The sequence below is a fragment of the Bubalus kerabau genome, chromosome 5 (genome assembly GCF_029407905.1).
Source record: "Bubalus kerabau isolate K-KA32 ecotype Philippines breed swamp buffalo chromosome 5, PCC_UOA_SB_1v2, whole genome shotgun sequence".
Classification (NCBI taxonomy): domain Eukaryota; kingdom Metazoa; phylum Chordata; class Mammalia; order Artiodactyla; family Bovidae; genus Bubalus; species Bubalus kerabau.
This window is the reverse complement of record NC_073628.1, coordinates 89,025,131-89,050,525: the sequence shown is the minus strand read 5'-3', so window position 1 is coordinate 89,050,525 and position 25,395 is coordinate 89,025,131. Positions and strand designations below refer to the sequence as shown.

General features: G+C 40.5%; 1 pseudogene; it reads right to left on the bottom strand.

The window, feature by feature from the left end:
• Positions 1-8,325: 8,325 nt before the first annotated feature.
• LOC129654269 (craniofacial development protein 2-like) overlaps positions 8,326-25,395 on the bottom strand; it is a 40,368-nt pseudogene continuing 23,298 nt past the window's right edge.

Genomic DNA, 25,395 nt, shown 5'->3' with positions numbered 1-25,395 from the left:
TTGGGTTGGGAAGATCCCCTGGAGGAGGGCATGGCAACCCACTCCTGGAGAATCCTCATAGACAGAGGAGCCTGTCAGGCTATGGTCTGTGGGATCACAAAGAGTCAGACACAACAGAGCGACTAAGCACAGCACAGCGCAGCATGGTATCATTATAAAGTATATCCAACTCAACAGTAAAAAAGGAAATATCTGATTGGTAACTTATACCATAATTATGGTTACACCATTAATATAGTAAGTTACACCATAATTCTTACTTATTCCTAGAATCTTAAAACTGAAATCTAACCTTAAATAGAATGATGTGAGAATGATGTATATTTACTGAATCTGGGCATCCATGAAGAATGTTCTTTGCATGGTTCCTTATATTTTTATGCCACCCTGGTAGTGATCATAGCTTTCTTTTACTTTTTGTTCTTTTTAGGAACCCATTGTTATTGACATCAATAATATGGAATTAGTAAATATCATAAAACTATTTAGACACCTCTGACATCTCCTACTTGTTCATCTGTGCTAAAAAGGAATTTACTAACTTCATAGATACTCAATATACCTGACAGAGTAGTTTTTTTTATTTCTGTAGTAAATCATGTTGATATGTACCATCTCAATGCTTGTCCAAGCTCACTGTTGATAGCTCTGTACATTACACAATATCTTTTGAAGATAAAATGTATCATATTTAGTACCTAACAATGAAATTCAGAAAGCTTGGAGCTAAGTTTTATGTTCAGTTGCTGGAGCTTTTCTTGGTCTTAGGTTTTCTAAGCTACTGATGTCCTTCTCTCACTCCCTATTATGTGACTCTAGCTCATTGCCCTTGTTTTAATGATCTTTTTCCAGTCTTCATTTTTTGCAAATGGCTTTGTTAAATGAAGGCAGAGAATAAATAATAGATGAAGAATTAGTTAATCTGTCATGAGCCAACACTGCCTGTCAACTTGTCAATCTGACGGATTGGTTTCAAGTTGTAAAGACTGTTAAATTAATATACAAAGATGGACAGTGCACATTAAACATATTTCATTTCCCTCTTTGAATATTTCTATTCTAGTTATTCTCAAGATACTCCAGTCCTTTCCAAAAGCATCCATTTTAGCAATTTATGTGTACTAGGCCATGAAGACACAAGATAAATAAAACAAGATTAAAAATTATTTAAGCTTGATCTGGTTGGAGAAGCAGACAGGTAAATGCTGTAACATAGAGTCAGGTGCAGCGAAACCAGGAGAAGTATGAGCTAGGGGAAAAGTAACAGAGAAAATTACCCAAATGGGGATAAGACTCTAAAAAGAAACTGTGGTTACACACTTAGATGATGATCTCAGCAGAGAGATAGAGCTCAGCTTTGCAGAATTCCAACTTGACAAACATGTATTGAGTACCTAGTGTGTCCTTAGTTTGGTGACCACCATGGGCATTCAAAATTCAGAGAAATCATAAACCCTAGTGTAAATGAATTTACAGTCTTAAAAATAGACAAACCCTAAGCAAATCACAGATAACATAAGATTATGATCAAATGTTGAGATAACATGAGATTATGATCAAGTGTTGAGAAATGATCAAATGTCAAGAAATAAGATACTAAATCAATAGTTCCCAATTGGGCACTGAAAAATACACTTTCCCTGATTTTAGGGTATATAACTTGGTTTGGGAAGGCAGATCTTGCTTTGGGAAAAATCAGTAGGTGGCAGGTATCACACTGGTTCTAAGAGTTGTTTAGCAAGCTAAACATAAAAAGGCCTGCTTAGAAGAGAGATTCTAATTTATTTGATGTACCTGTTAGTGTGGAATAGGTGGATGCTCAAGGTAGCTTCTGAAAGTTCACTCGCTGAACCTGACACGCAGTTGGACTGAGGCTTATAATTTGGTTGTAGTCCCAGCTTCAGAATGAAAATGTAAACTCTATAGGCTTCAGTGTCTTTATTGGGAATAGACCTGTAAAGAACAGGTGCATATAATTTCCTCCCTTTTAATCTTGTTACTATGTTGCCCAATTATTTATTTTACAAATATAGATGCAAAAGTTATAATTCTAATATAATAAGTCATTAGTATACTTAGGGTTATTCTAAATGATTGTTCAACCAGAATTTTGCTGACAGGAAAAAAAAGTGAATTATGATAAAGTATTACTAAAATCCTCAGTTACCCTGAATATGTATACTTCTCAAAATCTTGACAGAGAATCTCAAAGCCAATGTATACAGTATGAGAGAAAGGTAATTAAAGCATTTAGATACTCTAAGAAGAAAACTCTCTGGCTTACACTTATCAGACATCACGGTGTTTACCTACCTGCAAGTGGTAGATGAAGGAGGCTATAAATTCCAGTAAAGGAAGGCCGTGAACCCAATGGGGTAGAAACAAATTATAACTAGAAAACCTAGCCAAGGAGTCCCTTAGTGTGCATGAGACGTAAAAGGACTCATAGTTCACCAGACCAGGAACTCCGATAGGAAAGGAGAGCACGAAAGAAAACAAGTTAAAATCAGGTATCAGCAGCTCGCTAAGAACATGCACAGGAAATGCAGAGGGAAAACTGGTTTCGCTGATAAGTGGGCCTAGTAAATTGAATATAAATTGTCAGGAAACTGTTCAGAAAAAGACAAAATGGCAGCAAGCCAATTGGAATTTCAGAGAATCCTTGCTGGGGGTGGAATCAAGATGGCAGAGCAGGAGGATGCAGACTTCACATATCCTCACAACTAGGGCACCTACCTTGCACTAGTTGGGGGCCTTGGACACCTAAAAGGATGGGAGGAACCCTTGCACAACTGGGTAGGAAGTGGAGGGAGGTGGAAGAGGGGTAGAAATAGTGGAGGCAGAACAGGACCAGCACCCCTGAGGAGCAGCTGGGCGAGGGGAGGGGTTCCAATGATTAAAGGCATTTTTATTTTTTCTAATTCTTTGTTATTGTTCTGTTCCCTTTTTGTTTGTTGCCTTTTTATTCCCCTGCACAGTTTGTGGGGCCTTGGTTCCCAGGTCATGGGGTCAGGCCTGAGTTCCTGTGGTGGGAGCAGAGGAGGGTGGGACAAATTGGGAGAGTAGCATTGATGTTTATACACTACCATGTGTAAAATAGAAAGTCAGTGGGAACCTGCCTTACACCACAGGGAGCTCAGCTCTGTGATGACCTAGAGTGGTGGGAGGGAGGTTCAAGAGGAAGGGGCTTTATACATATATACACACACTTGTAGCTGGTTCAAGTGCTGTACAGCACAAACTAACAACATTGTAAAGCAATTATACTCCCCCCAAAAAAGAATCCTTTTTTCCATTTACAACGTTATTATGAGAAAAAAAATGGCATATGATTTATATGAACTCTCTTATGACTCACCCTGTCCCACTCTTCATGTGTGAGATGAGACAGAGCCCAACCTGAGATATCACTTTCCACACCCTCTCGATCCCCAAAAAATTTTACCTGGATTTTTCTAAAACCACAGAAGCCCTTTATTCAGGAGGAGAGCAAGTTGTTTTTTGAAGTATAGTTAAGCATAATGATTCCTGGTTGTTTGTTTTTATTTGTTTTTTGTAGATTATATTCCATAACAGGGATTACAAAATACTGGGTATAATCCCCTGTGTTGTACAGTAAATCCTTGTTGCTTATCTATTTTATGTATAAAGAAAGAAAGACGTGAAGTCGCTCAGTCATGTCCGACTCTTTGCGAACCCATGGACTGTAGTCTACCAGGTTCCACCGTCCAAGGGATTTTCCAGGCAAGAGTACTGGAGTGGGGTGCCATTTCCTTCTCCAGGATTTTATGTATAGTAGTGTGTATTTTTTAATCTCTATACCCACAATTTGTAATCCCATACCCCTAATTTGTCCCTTCCCACCTCCTCTTTGGTAACCATGAGTTTGTTTTCTATGTCTGTGAGTCCGTTTCTGTTTTTTATAAACATAAATTTGTAGTACTTTTTAGATTCCACCTGTAAGTAATATATAGTACTTGTCTTTTTCTGTCTGATTTATTTCACTAAGCATAATATTCTCTAGGTACATCGAAGTTGCTGCAGTTGGGAATACTTCATTCTTTTTATGATTCAGTAGTAGTCCACTATATACATTATACACATACACACACACACCACATCTTCTCAAGCCATTCATCAACTAATAGACACTTAAGTGGCTTTCATGTCTTAGCAATTGTAAATAGAGGTACTATCCATAGGGTTGCAAAGAGTCAGACATGACTGAGTGACTAACACACACACACACACACACACACGAACATTGGGTGCATGTATCTTTTAGAATCAGTGGTTTTATTTTTTCTGGGTATATAAAGAAGGGAGCAAGTCTGAATGCTTACTCCATGCCAGGTGCTATGCTGAGAGCTTTGTATACATTTTCATTGAATGCTCAAAGCAATTTACTATTACCCCAGTTTCATATTCTAGAAACTGTGGCTTCAAGAGGTTAAGTGAACTGCTCAAGGTCACATAAAAGTAAGTGACAGAACTTGGAGTCCAACCCACTACTGATTTTCAAAACCCAGGTTCCTAATATATATTCTGTTGTAATCACTTAATTAAATGAATAGAAAGCAGCTGTGCACTTTCACCCTGTTAAACTCAACCTGTGTAACTTCTTTCCTTGCTCATAAAGGACTCTTCTGGCATGTTTCATAGTTTATTTTGTCACTTTTTTAAAATTTTAGGAAGTTCAGTCTAGAAATCACAGAACTCCAATTTTGCATGCAATTGACTCTTCCCTCTTCCTGAAAACCTGCAGCTGGGAAAGGAGGCTGCTCTATCTCCTCTACCACTTAATAACCTCTGCTCGTGGCCTCTCCAGGTTAGACATTAGAATAAAGAGTGTTGCAGGCTGGGTTCCCTAGGAATTAGACTCTTAAGACAGAGCTTAGTATCCAAGGGTGGCGTTAGGGATTAACATATGTGGAAGAAAGAGGGCAAAGGGAGAAGCCGATCAATCCCAAAAAGGCCTCACATGAACCCATGGAGTGCTCTGGAGCTCGGATGGCTCTTCAACTTAGCCTGAGTAGGAGTAGGGGGTTAGAAACTCATTTGTACCCAGTTTTGGTCACTCTTTGTGTGTGCTACACCCCTGTGACCTTGGGCAAGGCAATTTTCTTCAGCTGAGGTAGTCCCCAAAGAAAGCTGACAGCTGAAGGCCATCTTGAGGCAGCACTCCACAAAGTTGCGGGAATAAGCCTTTCTTTTCTAAAGGTCTCCATGGCACGCCACAGCATCCACTACAGGGACCAATGGTAAGAGGGAAGGAACATTTTTCTGGCTAGATGATCATCTGGTCCCTGATGCTCTGTTCATGCAGCATATACCAATGCTGATTCTTTTCCTCCAGTGGGGGAACTTTAGAGGGTTCTTTGAAAGTCTTTTGTCACTAAGGATCTCTCTCCTGCAGTTCTTATGTTGGTAATATGTACTCAGAGGAGCTGCTTAAAATTTTCCTCTGAGCCCCCTTCCATCCTGGCTTCCTCAGGTCCATGCTCTGCTGGGTCACTTCACTTCTCAAGCAGCCTTTTCAGGCAGAGCATTCAAAGATGAGCAATGCCAGAAAAGCCTCCAGCATTAGCTCATAAAATTAGACATCCTTGTCCCTCCACTCCAGACATGTAGAACTTTCAGTGTAGCCCTGGCTTTGTGTTCTTCAAAAGAAAGACATCACCTTCTATCTGTAGACTTTCCCAGGAAGGGATTGGGTATGACGTACATTGTTCCCCAAGCCCCAGGGGTCAAAAATATATATGCTACCTTATAAATCTAGATCTACTCTCCTCTAGTGTCTCATTTTGGAATAAACCTGGTTATGTTCTCATTTTTCATTTGAATCCACCTAGAAACACTTCCATTTTCTAGCCATGAAGTGCTTGATCCCAGAAATCTTGTGTGATGCCACATGAAAGGTGACAGCCATGCAGGCATCCCGCAATGGCAAGGCAAACAGAGACAGAGAGTCCATCTATTCTGCAATAAAATGAACCACAATATGCATAGGATGGGTACCACATAATCCATATGTTGAGTACTTCTACATTTCTAGCCCTTCTAGATCAGTTCAGTCGCTCAGTCGTGTCCAATCCTTTGCGACCCCATGGACGGCAGCCAGGCTTCCCTGTCCATCACCAACTCCCAGAGCTTGCTCAAACTCATGTCCATTGAATAGGTGATGCCATACAACCATCTCATCCTCTGTCATCCCCTTCTCCTCCTGCCTTCAATCTTTCCCAGCATCAGAGTCTTTTCCAGTGAGTCAGTTCTTCACATCAGGTGGCCAAAGTATTAGAGTTTCAGCTTCAGCATCAGTCCTTCCAATGAATATTCAGGACTGATTTCCTTTAGGATTGACTGGTTGGATCTCCTTGCAGTCCAAGGGACTCTCAAGAGTCTTCTCCAACACCATAGTTCAAAAGCATCAATTCTTCGGCGCTCAGCTTTCTTTATAGTCTAACTTTCACATTTACAGCCTAACTTTCACATCCATACATGACTACTGGAAAAACCATAGCTTTGACTAGACAGATCTTTGTTGGCAAAGTAACGTCTCTGCTTTTTAATATGCTGTCTAGGTTGGTCATAGCTTTTCTTTCAAGGACCAAGTGTCTCAATTTCAGTCACCATCTGCAGTGATTTTGGAGCCCAAAAAATAAAGTCTCTCACTGTTTCCGTTTTTTTCCTATCTATTTGCCATGAAGTGATGGGACCAGATGCCATGATCTTAGTTTTCTGAATGTTGTGTTTTAAGCCAACTTTTTCACTCTCCTCTTTCACTTTCATCAAGAGGCTCTTTGGTTCTTTGCTTTCTACCATAAGGGTGGTGTCATCTGCATATCTGAGGTTATTGATATTTCTCCCAGCAATCTTGATTCCAAGTTGTGCTTCTTCCAGCCCAGCGTTTCTCATAATGTACTCTGCATCTAAGTTAAATAAGCTGGGTGACAATATACAGCCTAGATAACACTCCCTTTATTTTCACATGTCACACTTTGAAGACAAAGGGCCTGAGCAATCTCCCCAAGCAAAGATAATAATATGTTCTTTCCACTTGATGATTTGCCCCCAACCATCTGGGCTATCCCTGAATTTTGAGAATGGTTGAGGTTTGCTCTCTACTTTCCCTGGCCGTGACAACTAATTTTCACAAGGTTACACAGTTCATACGTGTGTGCATGCTAAGTCACTTCAATTGTGCCTGACTCTTTGTGACTTTATGGACTGTAGCCTGCCAGGCCCCTCTGTCCATAGGAATATATAGGCAAAAATACCAGAATGCCCTCTTCCAGGGGATCTTCCAACCCAGAGATAGAACTCACATCTCTTATGTCCCCTGCCTTGGCAGGCGGTTTCCTTACCACTAGTGCCACCTGGAAGCCCATACAAGGGAGTATAACCAACACCATAAACTTGTTCAGATATCAGTCTTAAAGTATACTAGCAGGAGTGTCAATCCAATAACTGATTAGGGCTAAAATAGCTTTGAATACCAAGAGCTTATTGCTGTTACCAAGAAGTACCTTTGTTTTTATAGTTTTCATTCAATTCTAATAATTACTCTGGGACTTAGCAGAGAATCAGTTCCGTTATCACATTGTGAATCAGTGTGTTAAAAACTCCTAAGATGCTGCCCCCAGTCTTCTGGCTTAAGCAGGTGTAAAGTCAAGAAGGATATTGAGCAACATCGTCTGTATATTAGAAAAGTCCTTGGAGGGGGAGAATCAAGACGGCAGAGTAAGAGGCTGTGGAGCTCACCTCCTCCCACAAAAACATCTACAAATGGAACAATTCTCACAGAACATCTACTGATGTACTGATGTTCACCAGCAGAAGGCCTCAAACACCTGAAAGGACCAGACAGATCTCCATGGAACCAGTAGGGTGGAAAAAAAGAGGAAGCAGGACAAGACCTGTGCCGCTGGGATGGAGCTGAAAAAGAAGAAGGGTTCCTGCACCCTGGGAAGCATCCTCACCAGGAGAGAGGTCACCTGGGACAGAAAAGGAGCTTCAGAGGCTAAAGAGGAGAGTGCAACAACGGTTTGTGGCAAGCAGGACAGAGAGAAACCTGCAAAGATGGTTGGTGCCCCCACCCTGTGCATCCCAGCCTGAGACAGGTGTCCACTGGTGAGGGCAGGGTTGGGTGCTAAAACTCAGGGTTTAGAGGACAGCCCTGGGATAAGGACTGTCATTGACTGCATGGGCACAGCCTGAAGGGCCTGGAATGTGGTACAACTGCAACCAGGGCTGTTTGCAGAAGAAGCCGGGGCCAGCAGTAGAAGGAAAGTTAAGCGGCATCAGAAGGGAGGGGTAGAGCTGCCATTACAGCCTCTTTCTCCCACCTCTGTAGTCTCCAGAAGAGTGTGCCCCAGCTGCCTTGTAGGCTGGCTTCAGTGCCAAGCACTGCCTCAGCAGGCACCAGGAGAGCTGGAGAGATGCCAGGAGGTTACCCATGTGCAGAGGCAAGGCTGAAACCACAGCTGAGCCCCCGGGACCAGACAATTTAGAAAGCAGGGCTGAAAACTCTCCCCCTGTGGCTGTGTGAGCCATGGATTTATGCCTCCTGTGCTGGCTTTGTAAATTTAATGCCTGAGGGACATCCCAAAGGACAATGGGTGCTCCCAGTGACTGATCTGGTCTTAGCAGCTGTGGGCTTTGTGGGTGTGTACACACGGGGCTGGCTGGGCTGGGACTGGCTGGGCCAGCATCTGAGCTGCCTCCATGGCTCCCACAATAGATCCAGGCGCACAACTTCTTTGACTTCTGGGACCTGACTTCAGTGGACCTGTGCTGTGGCCTTGTGAAAACAGTGTCTGAGAGACACCTGGGCCCATTGCCGGCATTCCCATGGTTGAGGCAGGGCCAAGGACAGTGCCAACAAGCATGTATTTTGTGAACTCACACAGTGGGTGAAAGATGACTTAACACAGCACATTCATCAGTGAACAGCTTCAGTGGAGGGATACCCAGTGGCTCCTCTCCTAGTGGGAGCACTCCAACCCTGCCTACCTCACACCTCAGCTCAGAAACACAGCTCAGAAACAGACATGGGGCTTCTATTCTAACAATGAAGGAGCTGATTCCTGCCACTAACAGGGCAGTGACAACCTCAGAGCAAAGCAGAGGCCCTGCTCAACATCCAGTCCAGGTTCTGGTCACCACAAGACCAGCCACACCTCTTATCAAGGGGATAATGGCCAAAGACATGGAGGAAAGAGGTGTCAGGCATCTGTACTAAAAATAGCCCTTGCACTGAAAATATTAAACCCATGCAAGCTACTCAGGGATGTTTCCACATAAAACTAGCTCTCCAAGATCACAGTAGATAATTGCTCCTCCTAAATTCATAGAGCAGGAGAAATATAAGTGAAAAGAAGAAGCAGAGAAACCACTCCCAATTAAAAGATCAAGAGGATTACCCTGAAAGAATAAAAAATGAACAGACCTCTTCAGTCTAATTGACACCAAGTTCAAAAAGAAGATAATGAAAATATTGAAGGAATTAAGAAAGGCTATCAAGAGAAATACAGATAATTATAAAAAGAAACTAGAAGGAGGAACCAAGAAAAATTAGAAAATGTAATTGTAGAGATGAAAGCTGAACTAAAGGCACTGAATTTTTCAGTTGTGTGTTGTTTAATTGCTAGGTCGCGTCTGACTCTTTTGGGTCCCCATGGACTGTAGCCTGCCATATTCCTCTGTCCGTGGGGTTTCCCAGGCAGGAACGCTGGAGTGGGTTGCCGTTTCCTTCTCCAGGGGATCTTCCCTACCCAGGGATCAAATCTGCATCTCCTGTATTGGCAAGCGGGTTCTTTACCATTGAGACGCTAGGAAAGCCAATGAATAGGCAATGAATAGGAGAATGAATAATGCAGAACGAATAATTTATCTTGAAGATAGAATAATGGAAATCACCCAACCCAGAACAGAATACAGAAAGCCAAATTGAAAAAAAAAATTAAAGCACTGTAAGAGATACATGGGATAATCTAAAGCATGACATTCTATACATATTGGGGGTTCTCAGAAGGAGAAGAAAGAGAAAGGGGGTTGAAAATGTATTTGAAGAAATTATAACTGAAAACTTCCCAAACCTAAATAAGAAAACATATCCAGGTACAATAAGCACATATGTGCATGCATGCATGCTTGCTCAGTCATGTCTGACTCTTTGCAACCCCATGGACTGTAGCCCACCAGGCTCCTCTGTCCATGAGATTCTCCAGGCAGGAATACAGGAGTGGGTTGCAATTCCCTTCTCCAGGAGATCTTCCCCACCTAAGGATCGAATCTACATCTTTTGCATTTCCTGTATTGGCAGGCAGATTCTTTACCACTGAGCCACTAAGGAAGCCCTACACAATAAGCACAGAGGGTCCCAAACAAGATAAACCCAAACAGATTACACTAAGACATATTATAATAAAAATTACAAAAGTTAAAGAGAGGATTCTAAAGGCACCAAGAGAAAAACAGAGTTATTTACAAGGGAACTCCCATAAGACTATCAGCTGATTTCTCAATGTTGGAAGCCAGAAAGGAGTGTCAAGATGTATTCAAGGTCCTGAAAGTGGAATATCTGCAACCTAGGATATTCTTACCCAACAAGATTATCATTTAGAATAGAAGGAAAGATAAAGCATTTCTCAGAAAAGCAAAAAATTTTTAAATACAGCAATACTAAACCTATCATAAGGGAAATATTGAAAGATCTTCTCTAAATATAAATAAATAAGAACTATTTAATTAATTATTTAATTTATTTTAATTATTAAATAAATAAGGATCTATAGGAAAGGGAAAATTACAACCAAAAAACACCACCAAAAAAGAAAATTACAGGACGGTATCTTTGATGGATGCAGATGCAAAAATTCTCAACATAATATTAGCAAACAGAACCCAATAGCACATAAAAACAATACACTACAGCCAAGTTGGAGTCATAATCAGGGTCACAAAGATGGTTCAGTATATGCCAATCAATCAGTGTAATACACCATATCAACAAAAGAAAAAAACACCACATGATCATCTCAATAGACTCAGAAAAAGCATTTGATAAGATTCAACAACAATTTATGATAAAAATCCATATGAAAGTGGGTGTAGGGGGACCATGCCGTGCCTTACTAAGTCACTACAGTAATGTTTGACTCTTTGCTTCCCAATGGACTATATCCTACAAGGCTTCTCTGTCCATGGGATTGAAGACAGACAAGAATCCAGACAAGAATACTGGAATGGGTTGCCATGCCCTCCTCCAGGGGATCTCCCTGCTCCAGGTATGGAACCTGAGTCTCTTACATCTCCAACATTGGCAGGAGGGTTCTTTACCACTAGTGCCACCTGGGAAGTCCAGAGGGAATGTATCTCAACATAATAAAAGTTATTTATGACAAACCCATAGCCAATATAATGCTCAATGGTGAAGAAATAATTAGGTGTTTTGCACTTGCCAAATACCCCTAGTTCTCAAAAAATAAAACCAAAATGCAAAGATAGTCACAAGTACTGACCACATTCAATAAAACCACAGAAGTCACAGAAAAATAGATCCCATCTTCTGCCTATTGTCCTAGCACAAACCAGAAGCAGGGAAAATCACTCTGTGTGATAGTTGGACAAATGAATCCAGATGGCAAACCTGGAACACTTTCTCACTCAAGGATTCATTTATTCATCTTTTTAGGAAGTAAATTTTTACTGAACAGCTACTATGTCCAAGATTCCAAGGTTCTCAAGGTGCTTTAAAGTGTTGCCAAAGAAAGGTTGGAAATTTACTCCTGCCTTAATTTTAAAAATAATCCAGTTCTTGTTTTATTTCTTTAAATTATGACCATTGCCAAGTTGAGAAAGAATAATGAACATTGTCTTTTGTGCCTTTGATGGGAAGGACTTTTACTGTTTCTGTGGGGTGCGATACAACAATCCAGATCAGGAATGTCCTCAGTAACTGGTTGATAAAGTGACCGTTCTATTTCTATGCCTATAGGAGATGAGAGATGCAGGCTTATGCATCTTCTTCCTCTTGCTTTCTCTCAGAAGAGTACAGTGAGCCAATTGTTCTCTTTTATCCCACACTGTACCTTGTGTGCTCTTACATCTAAGAAATGAGAAAACATCATCATGAGAGCTACAGCACTGAAACAAGGAGGGAAGGGAAAATTCACAGCTGGTGGGACTGGCAGAAATTTCAATACCTCTGTTTTAATAACGTATGACTCAATGTGAAGATGAGTTATGGTATATATCCTAGTCTCTACGGAAGGTGAAACATGCAGGAGGAGAAGAAAGAGAGAAAATGGTGAGAAGGGCAGACAGAATTTTATGATTGACATCATAGTATGTTTTACATTATGTTATGTTGACCAAAGGGAGTGAAATATTCTGTTTCTTCCTAGAAATAGCTCAGGAGATTAGGAAGGCTGCTGAAAAATAAAGGAAAAAGTAGCAAAGCCCATAAGCCTGGTACAAGCTTATCACATGGGGGATGTTTTATTTTCTTCCTTCTTTTCTTCCTCCCTCCCTCCCTTCCTTTTTCTCTCCCTCCCACCTTCCATCCCTCTTCCTATTCTTTTTTTTTTTTTTTGTATTATTAACATGAATCTAGAATGATGCTGAAACTCCAATACTTTGGCCACCTGATGCAAAGAGTCAACTCAATGGAAAAGACACTGATGCTGGGCAAGATTGAGGGCAGGGAAGAAGTGGGCAACAGAGGATGAGATGGTTGGATGGCATCATTGACTCAATGGACGTGAGTTTGAGCAAGCTCCAAGAGATAATGAAGGGCAGGGAGGCCTGGTGCACTGCAGTTCATAGCGTTGCAAAGAGCCAGACATGACTTAGTGACTGAACAACAACAACAGGGACCTGTGGATTATAAGTCTTGAGATTTTCATTGCTCCCTTTAGTTCTCATAGTTTAGAACTTCGAATAACTTTCAAAGATCTCCTTTCCTTTCATTTGTAAGTAATTTCTTTTATTTGCTTCTGCCTATCTTCTCATCTCTCCTTATAGACCTCTTGGTGAAGCAGTTAGAAGTCCATGGGTAGACTATCCAGCAAAAAGAGAATGAAGTTATTTCAAGAGACTCAAGAAAAATCCTCTAGTAAAAATACTTCAAAAGGGATTCCCTGCTAGAATATATTACTTCCTTCTCAGAGTCCACCTGGGAATACAAATGACACCTAGGAAATTACCATCATTTTATGACACACCAGGAAAGTACGGAGCAATGTGTGAATGTAAGCAGTGTGAAGTCGGCTTTAAATTGTAGCACTTATTTTTAGAGTCAGTCTTAGTGTTCCGGTCCACTTGGACAGGAAACATTTATCAAAAATTCAATACTCACTATGATGATATCATAGTAAGTAACATTTATCTTTGTTTGAATATAATAGGTTTCCAGGTCAGGACCCAATCATGAAGAATAATAGAGTTCTAACTCCAGGGCTAGATTTTACTTGTAGACTCATACTCACTTGGTTCGTACATGCAGTGTCGGGCTGGAGCTGGCACCTAGACACTTGAGGGGCAATTGTGTACATCTCTCCCCAAATCCATGGTCAATGACTTCAGGCTGGTAACTTGGAATCAGCAATGATGGGAGTGTTTACACCATGGAAATCAAAATCACTACAGATATGGGCTCCCCCTACCATTGTCTCCCTACTCCAAGAGTCTGTTGTTAAACATTCTCCAGACATCATTGCACACAGAAAAAGAAAGAAGAGATAAATATGTCTCCTTTTATCCTACTTCATTACAATGCAACAGTTCTATGTCTTGTCAAAATATTAGTTTATGTTTTGCATAGATGTGGCTGAAAACCAGCATGTTTTTCATCTGTCTAGAATATTTGCTTCTGATGAAAATGAAAAAAAGAAGACATGGGCTACTCTGTTGATAAGGATGTTAAGTAGCTATAGCATTAACCTTGCCTGTCCCTATGCAGGGGAAACAGAAGAGGGAATGTGACTGTTGTAACCAATGTCATCTTTGCTTCCTGAGAGCTGACCATAGGCGCTGCACCCTGGGGTTCTAGCCCTGTGTGTACACAAGATGCCTTTTTTAAAGACCCTATGTTACTACATCACCCATTTAGCTCCTTTTTTTTTTTTGCACCTTTTTTTTTTTCCTCATTTCTATTTCCTTTGAAAATACAAGAAGCCCCCTACATATGAACAAGTTCTGTTCCAAGACTTCCCTGGTAGTCCAGTGGTTAAGAATCCACTTTGCAAGCAGGGGACATGGATTTGATCCCCAGTCAGGGAACTAAGCTTCCACATGCTGCAGAGCAACTACTCCCACACACCACAACTCCTGAGCTTGTACACTCTGGAGCCTGCGTGCCACAACTAGAGAGCCTGTGCACTCCAGCTAGAGAGTCCATGTGTCCTAATGAAAAATCCCACCTGACACAACGGAGGTCTTGTGTGCTGTAACTAAGACCCAAAGCAGCAAAACAAATAAAATAGATATATTTTTAAAATGACTTCATGTTCATGAGTCCAGTTTGTTCATAAGTCCGACAAAGTTAGCCTAGGTACCCAACTAACACAATCAGCTATTATAGTGAAAGTGAAAACGTGAGAGTGTTAATCAGTCAGTTGTGTGTGACTCTTTGCAACCTCATGGACTGTAGCCTGTCAGGCTCCCCTGTCCATGGAATTCTCCAGGCAAGAATCCTGGAGTGGGTAGCTATTTCCTGCTCCAAGGGATCTTCTAAACCCAGGGATCAAACCTAGGTCTCCTGCATTGCAAGCAGATTCTTTACTGTGTGGGCCACCAGTGAAGCCCCATGTAGGGAACATACTGTAAACTCAGAGACTCATTATCCTATTAGCTTATAACACTTTGGCAGTCTTCAGCAATGCGACTGGGCTCTAATCTTTAAAGTTTCTTACACAAAAACCTTGGAAATAATAGAGACAAAAGATCAGAATCTTGGGATGACATGGCCAAAACAGATAAACTGGAATTTACCAATGCTTTAAGAATCATCTGTAAAGAGAAAAAGGGGGAAAATACCATAATTGTATTTGGCTTCCTAGAGTTAAACAAATTGCCCTTGGAGAGAGATGCAAGAAAGGTCAAGAGCAAGTGATGGTATTGAATCCACAGGGGACCCACAATCAAGGTTTACTTGACCTCGAGGCAGTTATCAGTAAAGGAAAACCTAATGTCACACAATCTCTTTGTCTGAAGCTCAACAAGCAGCTCTCCTCCCTGTAAATCCCACTGGAGACAAGCGCAAGAAGTGTGTCTTCACAGATGGCTCAAAAACACATCCCCAGCTCAGGCATCATTAGTCATTGTAGTAGGTAGTTTGGGATTTGCTTTATGCACAAGAACAAAAGAGGTGTTTTTTTGTTTTTTTTTTTAATTCAATTTTGCAAAGCTGAGGCTTGAAATTCAAGGACAGTGAAATGGCTCTCATCTATTCCCCTCCTTTATGTAAAACCTGCATTTATTCTGTTTTGCTCACTTGTCTACTCGTGTATGATAATGCTTAGAACATGCTGTCTTGTCTGTGGATTGTTGTATATATCTTGTCTGGTGTGTGTGTATGAGGGGAAAAGCCCATTTCATATTCATTGAATATCCCTCACCTAATTAGATAGAATCCTATTGGATGCTCATAACCAGTGCTATTTAAGCTTTTTGTTTACCTTTTTTAGGAGGACCTTACAGTTCAGTTCAGTTCGGTTGCTCAGTAGTGTCCGACTCTTTGCAACCCCATGAATCACAGCATGCCAGGTCTCCCTGTCCATCACCAACTCCCAGAGTTCACCCAAACTCACGTCCATCGAGTCGGTGATGCCATCCAGCCATCTCATCCTCTGTCATCCCCTTTTCCTCCTGCCCTCAATCCCTCCCAGCATCAGAGTCTTTTCCAATGAGTCAACTCTTCACATGAGGTGGCCAAAGTACTGGAGTTTGAACTTTACCATCATTCCTTCCAAAGAACACCCAGGGCTGGTCTCCTTTAGGATGGACTGGTTGGATCTCCTTGCAGTCCAAGGGACTCTCAAGAGTCTTCTCCAACACCACAGTTCAAGAGCATCAATTCTTCGGTGCTCAGCTTTCTTCACAACCCAACTCTCACATCCATACATGACCACTGGAAAAACCATAGCCTTGACTAGATGGACCTCTGTTGGCAAAATAATGTCTCTGCTTTTGAATACGCTATCTAGGTTGGTCATAACTTTCCTTCCAAGGAGTAAGCGTCTTTTAATTTCCTGGCTGCAATCACCATCTGCAGTGATTTTGGAGCCCCAAAAAATAAAGTCTGACACTGTTTCCCCATCTATTTCCCATGAAGTGATGGGACCAGATGCCATGATCTTCGTTTTCTGAATGTTGAGCTTTAAGCTAACTTTTTCACTCTCCTCTTTCACTTTCATCAAGAGGCTTTTTAGTTCCTCCTCACTTTCTGCCATAAGGGTGGTGTCATCTGCATATCTGAGGTTATTGATATTTCTCCCGGCAATCTTGATTCCAGCTTGTGCTTCCTCCAGCCCAGCATTTCTCATGATGTACTCTGCATATAAGTTAAATAAACAATATACAGCCTTGATGAACTCCTTTTCCTATTTGGAACCAGTCTGTTGTTCCATGTCCAGTTCTAACTGTTGCTTCCTGACCTGCATACAGGTTTCTCAAGAGGCAGGTCAGGTGGTCTGGTGTTCCCATCTCTTTCAGAATTTTCCACAGTTTATTGTGATCCACACAGTCAAAGGCTTTGGCATAGTCAATAAAGCAGAAATAGATGCTTTTCTGGAACTCTCTTGCTTTTTCCATGATCCATAGGATGTTGGCAATTTGATCTCTGGTTCCTCTGCCTTTTCTAAAACCAGCTTGAACATCAGGAAGTTCACAGTTCACATATTGCTGAAGCCTGGCTTAGAGAATTTTGAGCATTACAATACTAGCGTGTGAGATGAGTGCAATTGTGCAGTAGTTTGAGCATTCTTTGGCATTGCCTTTCTTTGGGATTGGAATGAAAACTGACCTTTTCCAGTCCTGTGGCCACTGCTGAGGTTTCCAAATTTGCTGGCACATTGAGTGCAGTACTTTCACAGCATCATCTTTCAGGATTTGAAATAGCTCAACTGGAATGCCATCACCTCCACTAGCTTTGTTCGTAGTGATGCTTTCTAAGGCCTACTTGACTTCACATTCCAGGATGTCTGGCTCTAGGTCAGTGATCACACCATCGTGATTATCTGGGTCGTGAAGATCTTTTTTGTACAGTTCTTCTGTGTATTCCTGCCACCTCTTCTTAATATCTTCTGCTTCTGTTAGGTGCATACCATTTCTGTCCTTTATCGAGCCCATCTTTGCATGAAATGTTCCCTTGGTATCTCTAATTTTCTTGAAGAGATCTCTAGTGTTTCCCATTCTGTTGTTTTCCTCTATTTCTTTGCATTGATCCCTGAGGAAGGCTTTCTTATCTCTTCTTGCTATTCTTTGAACTCTGCATTCAGTTGCTTATATCTTTCCTTTTCTCCTTTGCTTTTCGCTTCTCTTTGTTTCACAGCTATTTGTAAGGCCTCCCCAGACAGCCATTTTGCTTTTTTGCATTTCTTTTCCATGGGGATGGTCTTGATCCCTGTCTCCTGTACAATGTCATGAACCTCTGTCCATAGTTCATCAGGCACTCTATCTATCTAATGTAGTCCTTGAAATCTATTTCTCACTTCCACTGTATAATCATAAAGGATTTGATTTAGGTCATACCTGAATGGTCTAATGGTTTTCCCTACTTTCTTCAATTTCAGTCTGAATTTGGCAATAAGGAGCTCATGATCTGAGCCCCAGTCAGCTCCTGGTCTTGTTTTTGCTGACTGTATAGAGCTTCTCCATCTTTGGCTGCAAAGAATATAATCTATCTGATTTCAGTGTTGACCATCTGATGATGTCCATGTGTAGAGTCTTCTCTTGTGTTGTTGGAAGAGGGTGTTTACTATGACCAGTGCGTTCTCTTGGCAAAACTCTATTAGCCTTTGCCCTGCTTCATTCTGTATTCGAAGGCCAAATTTTCCTGTTACTCCAGGTGTTTCTTGACTTCCTACTTTTGCATTCCAGTCCCCTATAATGAAAAGGACATCTTTTTTGGGTGTTAGTTCTAAAAGGTCTTGTAGGTCGTCATAGAACCGTTCAACTTCAGCTTCTTCAGCGTTACTGGTTGGGGCATAGACTTGGATTACTGTGATATTGAATGGTTTGCCTTGGAAACAAACAGAGATCATTCTTTCATTTTTGAGATTGCATCCAAGTACTGCAATTCGGACTCTTTTGTTGACTATGATGGCTACTCCATTTCTTCTAAGGGATTCCTGCCCACAGTAGTAGATATAATGGTCATCTGAGTTAAATTCACCCATTCCAGACCTTTATTTATCAGTTATTAATTTAATCAATGTATTAAGTGCATGGAACGAGTCAGGTCTGTGCAACATTAAATTCAATAAAAAAATTTTCTGCTATAGTTTCTCTACTTTTAGTTTTCAAAATACAGTTTATTTATTATTTAGTTTATTATATTCATGATGTGGTTTATTATCTTAAGCTTCTAGCATTCTGCGTGGCATATAGTTGATTATCCACAAATGTTCATCTATTTCCATTTCCCTAATGAACTCATAATTTTTAGCTGAGTTTGTCTCTGACTTTAGATATAATCTAGGTCATCTTCGGAGAAGGCAACGGCACCCCATTCCAGTACTCTTACTTGGAAAATCCCATGGATGGAGGAGTCTGGTAGGCTGCGGTCCATGGGGATGCTAAGAGTCAGACATGACTGAGTGACTTCACTTTCACTTTTCACTTTCATGCATTGGAGAAGGAAATGGCAACCCACTCCAGTGTCTTCCCTGGAGAATCCCAGGGGCAGGGGAGCCTGGTGGGCTGATGTCTATGGGGTTGCACAGAGTTGGACACGAGTGAAGCGACTTAGCAGCAGATCATCTTAGGTGTATGCATGCACAGGCAGGTTAGACAGAAGCACACACACGTCTACACCTACTGCCATCATCACCTTCCCCAACACTTAGTTATGGCTATATGGCTCCAGCATAGAGGCAGTGTGTGGGATGTTTGGATTATGAGCTCTGGGGACAAGTGATCTTGTTTGAATCTTGGCCTTGTCACTAATTTGTTTTACTTTCAACAATTTATTTACCTCTCTCAGCCTCAGTTTCCTCATCTGTAAAATGAAAATAACTAAGAGGGTGCTTCAGGAATTAAAATGGATGATGTAGGAAAAAGACTTCGCACTTCATTATAAATGACAATTGGAGTCAGCATCACTTTTATATTTTTCATTTATTTATATTTATTAAATTTTGGCTGCTCTGGGTTCATTGCTATGTGTGGGCTTTTCTGCAGTTGCAGTGCGTGGGCTTCTCATCTCAGTGGCTTCTCTTGTTGCAGAGCATGGGCTCCAGGGCATGCAGGCTTCAGTAGCTGTGGCATCCAGGGTCAGCTGCCCCATGGCATATGGAATCCTCCAGGACTAGGGATTCAACCCATGTCCCCTGCATTGGCAGGCGGCCTCCTAACCACTGGATCACTGGGGAAGTCCTGCTTAGCCTTATTTTAAAAGGTTTCTCTGGGCAGCTCACTCACTGAGGATGGCTCATTTCCCTGTCCCCTCACCTTGGTACTCCAGAGGAGTAAGTGGTGAGTAGGGTAATGAAGTTGAGGATGCAGTAAAAAAAATCTAGGGTGTTCCAAACTTGAATTCAAAGTCTTCTTCCTGTTCATGTTCTATGCCCCTTCTTTGGTTTCCAGAGCCCCTTTGGCTTGGAATTTGCCTCCTTTCCTGTTCTGTAATTCCTTTCTCCACATCCTGAGTACACACAACCCAGTTCATCTTACCCTGTTCTCTTCTATTACACCATTTAGAGGGTTTAAAATACTTCTACCATTCTTCCATGCAAAATCTGTTTTCTCTACCTCTGACAATTTCCAAATGTGTATCTATCTGCCACTCTCTCACTGAGTTCCAATATCTAAGACTCCTGGGCCAGACTGAGGCGGGGGGAAAGGTGGTTCTGGAGATGTAGGAAACAGGTCCCACTTCAAGTGGACTTTAATGAGCAATCATAACTCATTAACTTTCTCCCTTAGAAGTAATGTCAATGAGTAGAAAGTACAGAGAGAAGGTCTTCAGAAATTTCCACATTCAAATATGGATTTTTTTTTGATGGGGGAGAGGGGGTAGGAGGTAGTAAATTCCCCAACACTGAAACCTTTCAATTATGGGCTAAGAGACCACTGCTAACAGATTTAAAGATTGGAGGGAGGAATTCATGAAATATTAGAACTCAAGATACCAAGATTCTATGAAAGCTTCATGTGTATTTTGCATTATGATTATTATAATATTTTAAAGTTCAAAAGTTTCAGACAAAAGGAGGACAGCTTGTCATACACACACACAGTCACACACAGACACAAACACACTTCATCCACACTTGGAACTCCTTTTGAAGATTAAATAAGGTTGCTATGAAAAACTCTAGTGAAGTTAAGACTTCCACATTTTATTTTTGAAAAGAGCACTCCAGAACAATCAGGGCAAGCTCAGAGATTAACTGCAGTCCTTCACTTAGTGAATCTTCTTTATCATGCAAAAAGCAGTTCTTCCACTTCCTTTGGAGACTAGCAGGTGTGTTTGGTAATAAAAATCTACTTTGCATGTTCCTCTTGCATAAGTGTATTGCTGTAAGCCAATCTGATTTGAAGGACAGAAATCTGCTCAAGTTGTGAATGAACTCAATAAATTGGAATACTCTTACCTGAGAGAAAACGGAAATCCCAATGTTGAGTGCAAATTTGAATCTGACTGGTCTCCTGGGAATAGTGTGTTTTATTTCTATGTCTTCAAGTTAAAACCATCTGACACTTGAATCTTTATTCCCAGGGCCTCTTAGGTCTCCTACAATTTTCATGCATAAAATGATTCAGCAACACTCATTGCATACTTGCTGGGTACAAGGCATTATGGTAGGCCTTGGGCGAAAGAGAAAAAATCAGAAATAGAAAGTTGAATAAGACATGGTTCCTGCTTTAAAGGACTTTAAAATCTCCTGGGGGAAGAACTAATGGTTAATTCTGTCAGTTAGATTATTGAGATATTTTATTGATTTAACACACTTTAACAGAGAAGTGTAAAGAAAAGATTCTTGAAGAGAAAATTTCTTAAGGAAGGAGACTGGGATGAATGAGATCAAAATGCTAATGGTCATTGTGTTACAGCAATGAAATTCAAAGAAATTCATTTTTCATTTGCTGTTTCCACATTTTTTTAAATTGATTATAATTCCTTATCATGAATGAAAATACATATGTTTAAAACTTCTTCTATTGAATTGTCTTACTTCCTAAAATATAACTAGCATGTCTTTAGTAAGAATTTGCTTTGAGGAATAAGGAAATGTAAACTTAAAATTAATGTCACCATGAATGAAATTTACAAAAGTAGTGGCCTCCATGTGGTTCTGCATATATATATATATATATATATATATATATATATACTCACAGACACATATATTCATGTATATGTATGTTCTGCATATATGTGGTTCTGCATATATAAATATATGAAGGGATATATATATATATATGCAATGGATATATAGGTGCACATGAAACACACATATGTGTGTGCACATACATCTGTATATACATACATATATTCATTGCCAACTCCAGAATGTTCATGAGCTAAAGATGGGTCTTTTGGGTTCTGTTCCTTGGCTCTTTCAATAGCCTAATGATCGAAAAGACAGAAAGTGACCACCTCCCACCTTCCACTTTTATTTATACAGGCAACTATGGTGGAAAGTAAAGAACACCTGACTGGTAAGGCTTATTCTGGGTTCAGATCTTGACTCTACCACACATTACTTCTCCCTGAGTGTGTGAATATTCTCTGGTAGAATGGAGGGTTCAGAAAGATCCCTACTTATACCAGTAAAGGCCAGCCCATTGCCTGGGTTAGGGGTGAAAAAAAAAAAATTGAGAAGAAGCAGTTTGACCTCCTTTGCCTTAGAAACAGTCTTTAAAAATCTAGCCCATTCCCTCTCCAAGCTCATTGTAGATGAAGACTGAGATTCTCCAAACTCCAAATACTGTGCTTATTCACCAACTTCTAACCCTTCATTACTTATCAACCTGTTTTACGTACTTTATAGAGGGTGTTTCCATGACACAGTTACACCAAAGATTGGGTAGAGACAATAATAGCTACTAAGAATAGCTATTTGTTAAAGGTTTATCATGGGCAAAGTTATCACCTGCATCATCTTATTATACTCACGAGAATCTTCCCAGTAAAACACTATTTTCTTTATTTTGCAGATGTGGAAATGAGGTTAAGAGAAACAAGGAAACCATGCACAGGGGACTAGTAAATGAGGGAAAGAACTGGTGTATCAATTTGACACTGTTCTGCATTCCAGAAGAACCAAGGGCCGACTGACCCAGTAAAAACAAGAAAATGATAAATGATAAAAAATATAAAGATACCAGAATTGGCTGGTGTTAGGATTCAAGCAGGCCTCTGCAGTGGTATGATAGGATTTTCTCTTTGCCAAAAAATCTTTTCTTTAAGGAAAAGGGACAAATCCGCTTCTGCAGCAGCTCTGGTCATGCTTATCATATAGAGAGTAGGGAATGAGGTGGCAAGGAAGGTGGCAAAATTTTATCTTTCAAATAACTACAACCAGAACTTAAACTTTTAGATACAGATTTTTGCAAAAAGTTAGTAAAGTCCAGTTTGAGAGCCATACTCAACCATGTGTTTAAATTTTTCTTTTTTTGCTCCAAGGGCTCCAAATACAAGTCTTCTGGTTTCAGTATACCCTAGTACTTCTATTCCACTTGCATTAGAACCCACTGAGATCAAGGCTGTGGTGAATACCAAAATGGAACATTAACTGATATAAAATTACTTGGAAAATTTGAAAGAGTACAGAAGCGCATAGGAGAATAAAATTTTTGGAATTCTTAAAAGGAAGTTGATACCTCCAATCATATATCTAACATGAGTCTATGAAGCGTCTTGTCCTGTCATCTACTCTCTCTCGATACTATAAGTGCCAATAGGAATGTTAGGTCCATGAATCAAGGTAAATTGGAAGTGGTCAAATAGGAGATGGCAAGAGTGAACATCAGTGTTTTAGGAATCAGTGACCTAAAATGGACTGGAATGGGCGAATCTAACTCAGATGACCATTAAATCTACTGCTGTGGGCAAGAATCCCTTAGAAGAAATGGAGTAGCCCTCAGAATCAACAGGAGAGTCCAAAATGCAGTACTTGGGTGCAACCTCAAAAACGACAGAATAATTTCTGTTCATTTCCAAGGCAAACCATGCAATATCACAGTAATCCAAGTCTATGCCCCAACCACCAATGCCGAAGAAGCTGAATGGTTCTATATTGACCTACAAGACCTTCTAGAACTAACACCAATAAAAGATATCCTTTTCATTTTAGGGGACTAGAATGCAAAAGTAGGAAGTCAAAAGATACCTGGGGTACAGACAAGTTTGGCCTTGGAGTACAAAATGAAGCAGGGCAAAGGCTAACAGAGTTTTACCAAGAGAATGCACTGGTCATAGCAAACACCCTCTTCCAACAACACAAGAGAAGACTCTACACATGGACATCACCAGATGGCCAATATCGAAATCAGATTGATTCTATTCTTTGCAGCCAAAGATGTTGAAGCTCTATACAGTCAGCTAAAACAAGACCAGGAGCTGACTGTGGCTAAGATCATGAGCTCCTTATTGCCAAATTCAGACTTAAATTGAAGAAAGTAGGGAAAACCACTAGACCATTTAGGTATGCCCTAAATCAAATCCCCTATGATTATACAGTAGAAGTTTCAAATAGATTCAAGGGATTAGATCTGATAGACAGAGTGCCTGAAGAACTATGGACAGAAGTTTTTAACATTGTATAGGGGGTGGTGATCAAAACCATCCCCAAGAAAAAGAAATGCAAAAAGGCAAGGTGATTGTCTGAGGAGGCCTTACAAATAGCTGAGAAAAGAAGAGAAGCTAAAGGCAAAGGAGAAAAGAAAAGATATATCCATCTGAATGCAAAATTCCAAAGAATAGCAAGGAGAGATAAGAAAGCATTCTTAAGTGTTCAATGCAAAGAAATAGAGAAAAACAATAGAATGGGAAAGACTAGAGATTTCTTCAAGAAAATTAGACATACCCTTTCATATAAAGAAGGGCACAATAAAGGACAGAAATGGTATGGACCTAACAGAGGCAGAAGATATTAAGAAGAGGTGGCAAGAATACACAGAAGAACTATACAAAAGAGATCTTAATGACCCAGATAGCCATGATGGTTTGATCACTCACCTAGATAGAGCCAGACATCCTGGAGTGTGAAGTCAAGTGGGCTCTAGGAAGCATCACTACAAACAAAGTTAATGGAGGTGATAGACTTCCAGTTGGGCTATTTCAAATCCTAAAAGATGATGCTGTGAAAGTGCTGCACTCAGTATGCCAGCAAATTTTGGTCAACAGTGGCCACAGGACTGGAAAAGGTCAGTTTTCATTCCAGTCCTAAAGAAAGGCAATACCAAAGAATGCTCAAATTACTGCACAACTGCATTCATCTTACATGCTAGCAAAGTAATGCTCAAAATTCTCCAAGCTAAGTTACAACAGTACGTGAAGAGAGAACTTGCAGATGTTCAAGCTGGATTTAGAAAAGACAGAGGAACCAGACATCAAATTGCCAACACCTTTTGGATCATAGGAAAAGCAAAAGAATTCCAGAAAAACATCTACTTCAGCTTCATTGACTAAACTAAAGTCTTTGACTGTGCGGATCACAACAAACTGGAAAATTCTTTAAGAGAAGGGAATACCAGAAAACCTTACCTGCCTCCTTAGAAATTTGTATGCATGTCAAAACACAGCAGTTAGAACTGGACATGGAACAACAGACTGGTTCCAAATTAGGAAAGGAATACATTAAGGCTGTATAGTGTCACCCTGCTTATTTAACCTACATGCAGAATACATCACGATGTAAAATGCCGGCTGAAGCACAAGCTGGAATCAAGATTGCCAGGAGAAATATCAATAATCTCAGATATGCAGATGATACCATCCTTATGGCAGAAAGTGAAGAAGAACTAAAGAGCCTCTTGATGAAAGTGAAAGAGGAGAGTGAAAATATTGGTTTAAAACTCAACATTCAAACAACAAAGATCATGGCATCTTGTCCCATCACTTCATGGCAAATAGATGGGGAAACAATGAAAACAGTGACAGAGGTTCTTTTCTTGGGCGTCAAAATCACTGCAGATGGTGAGTGCAGCCATGAAATTAAAAGA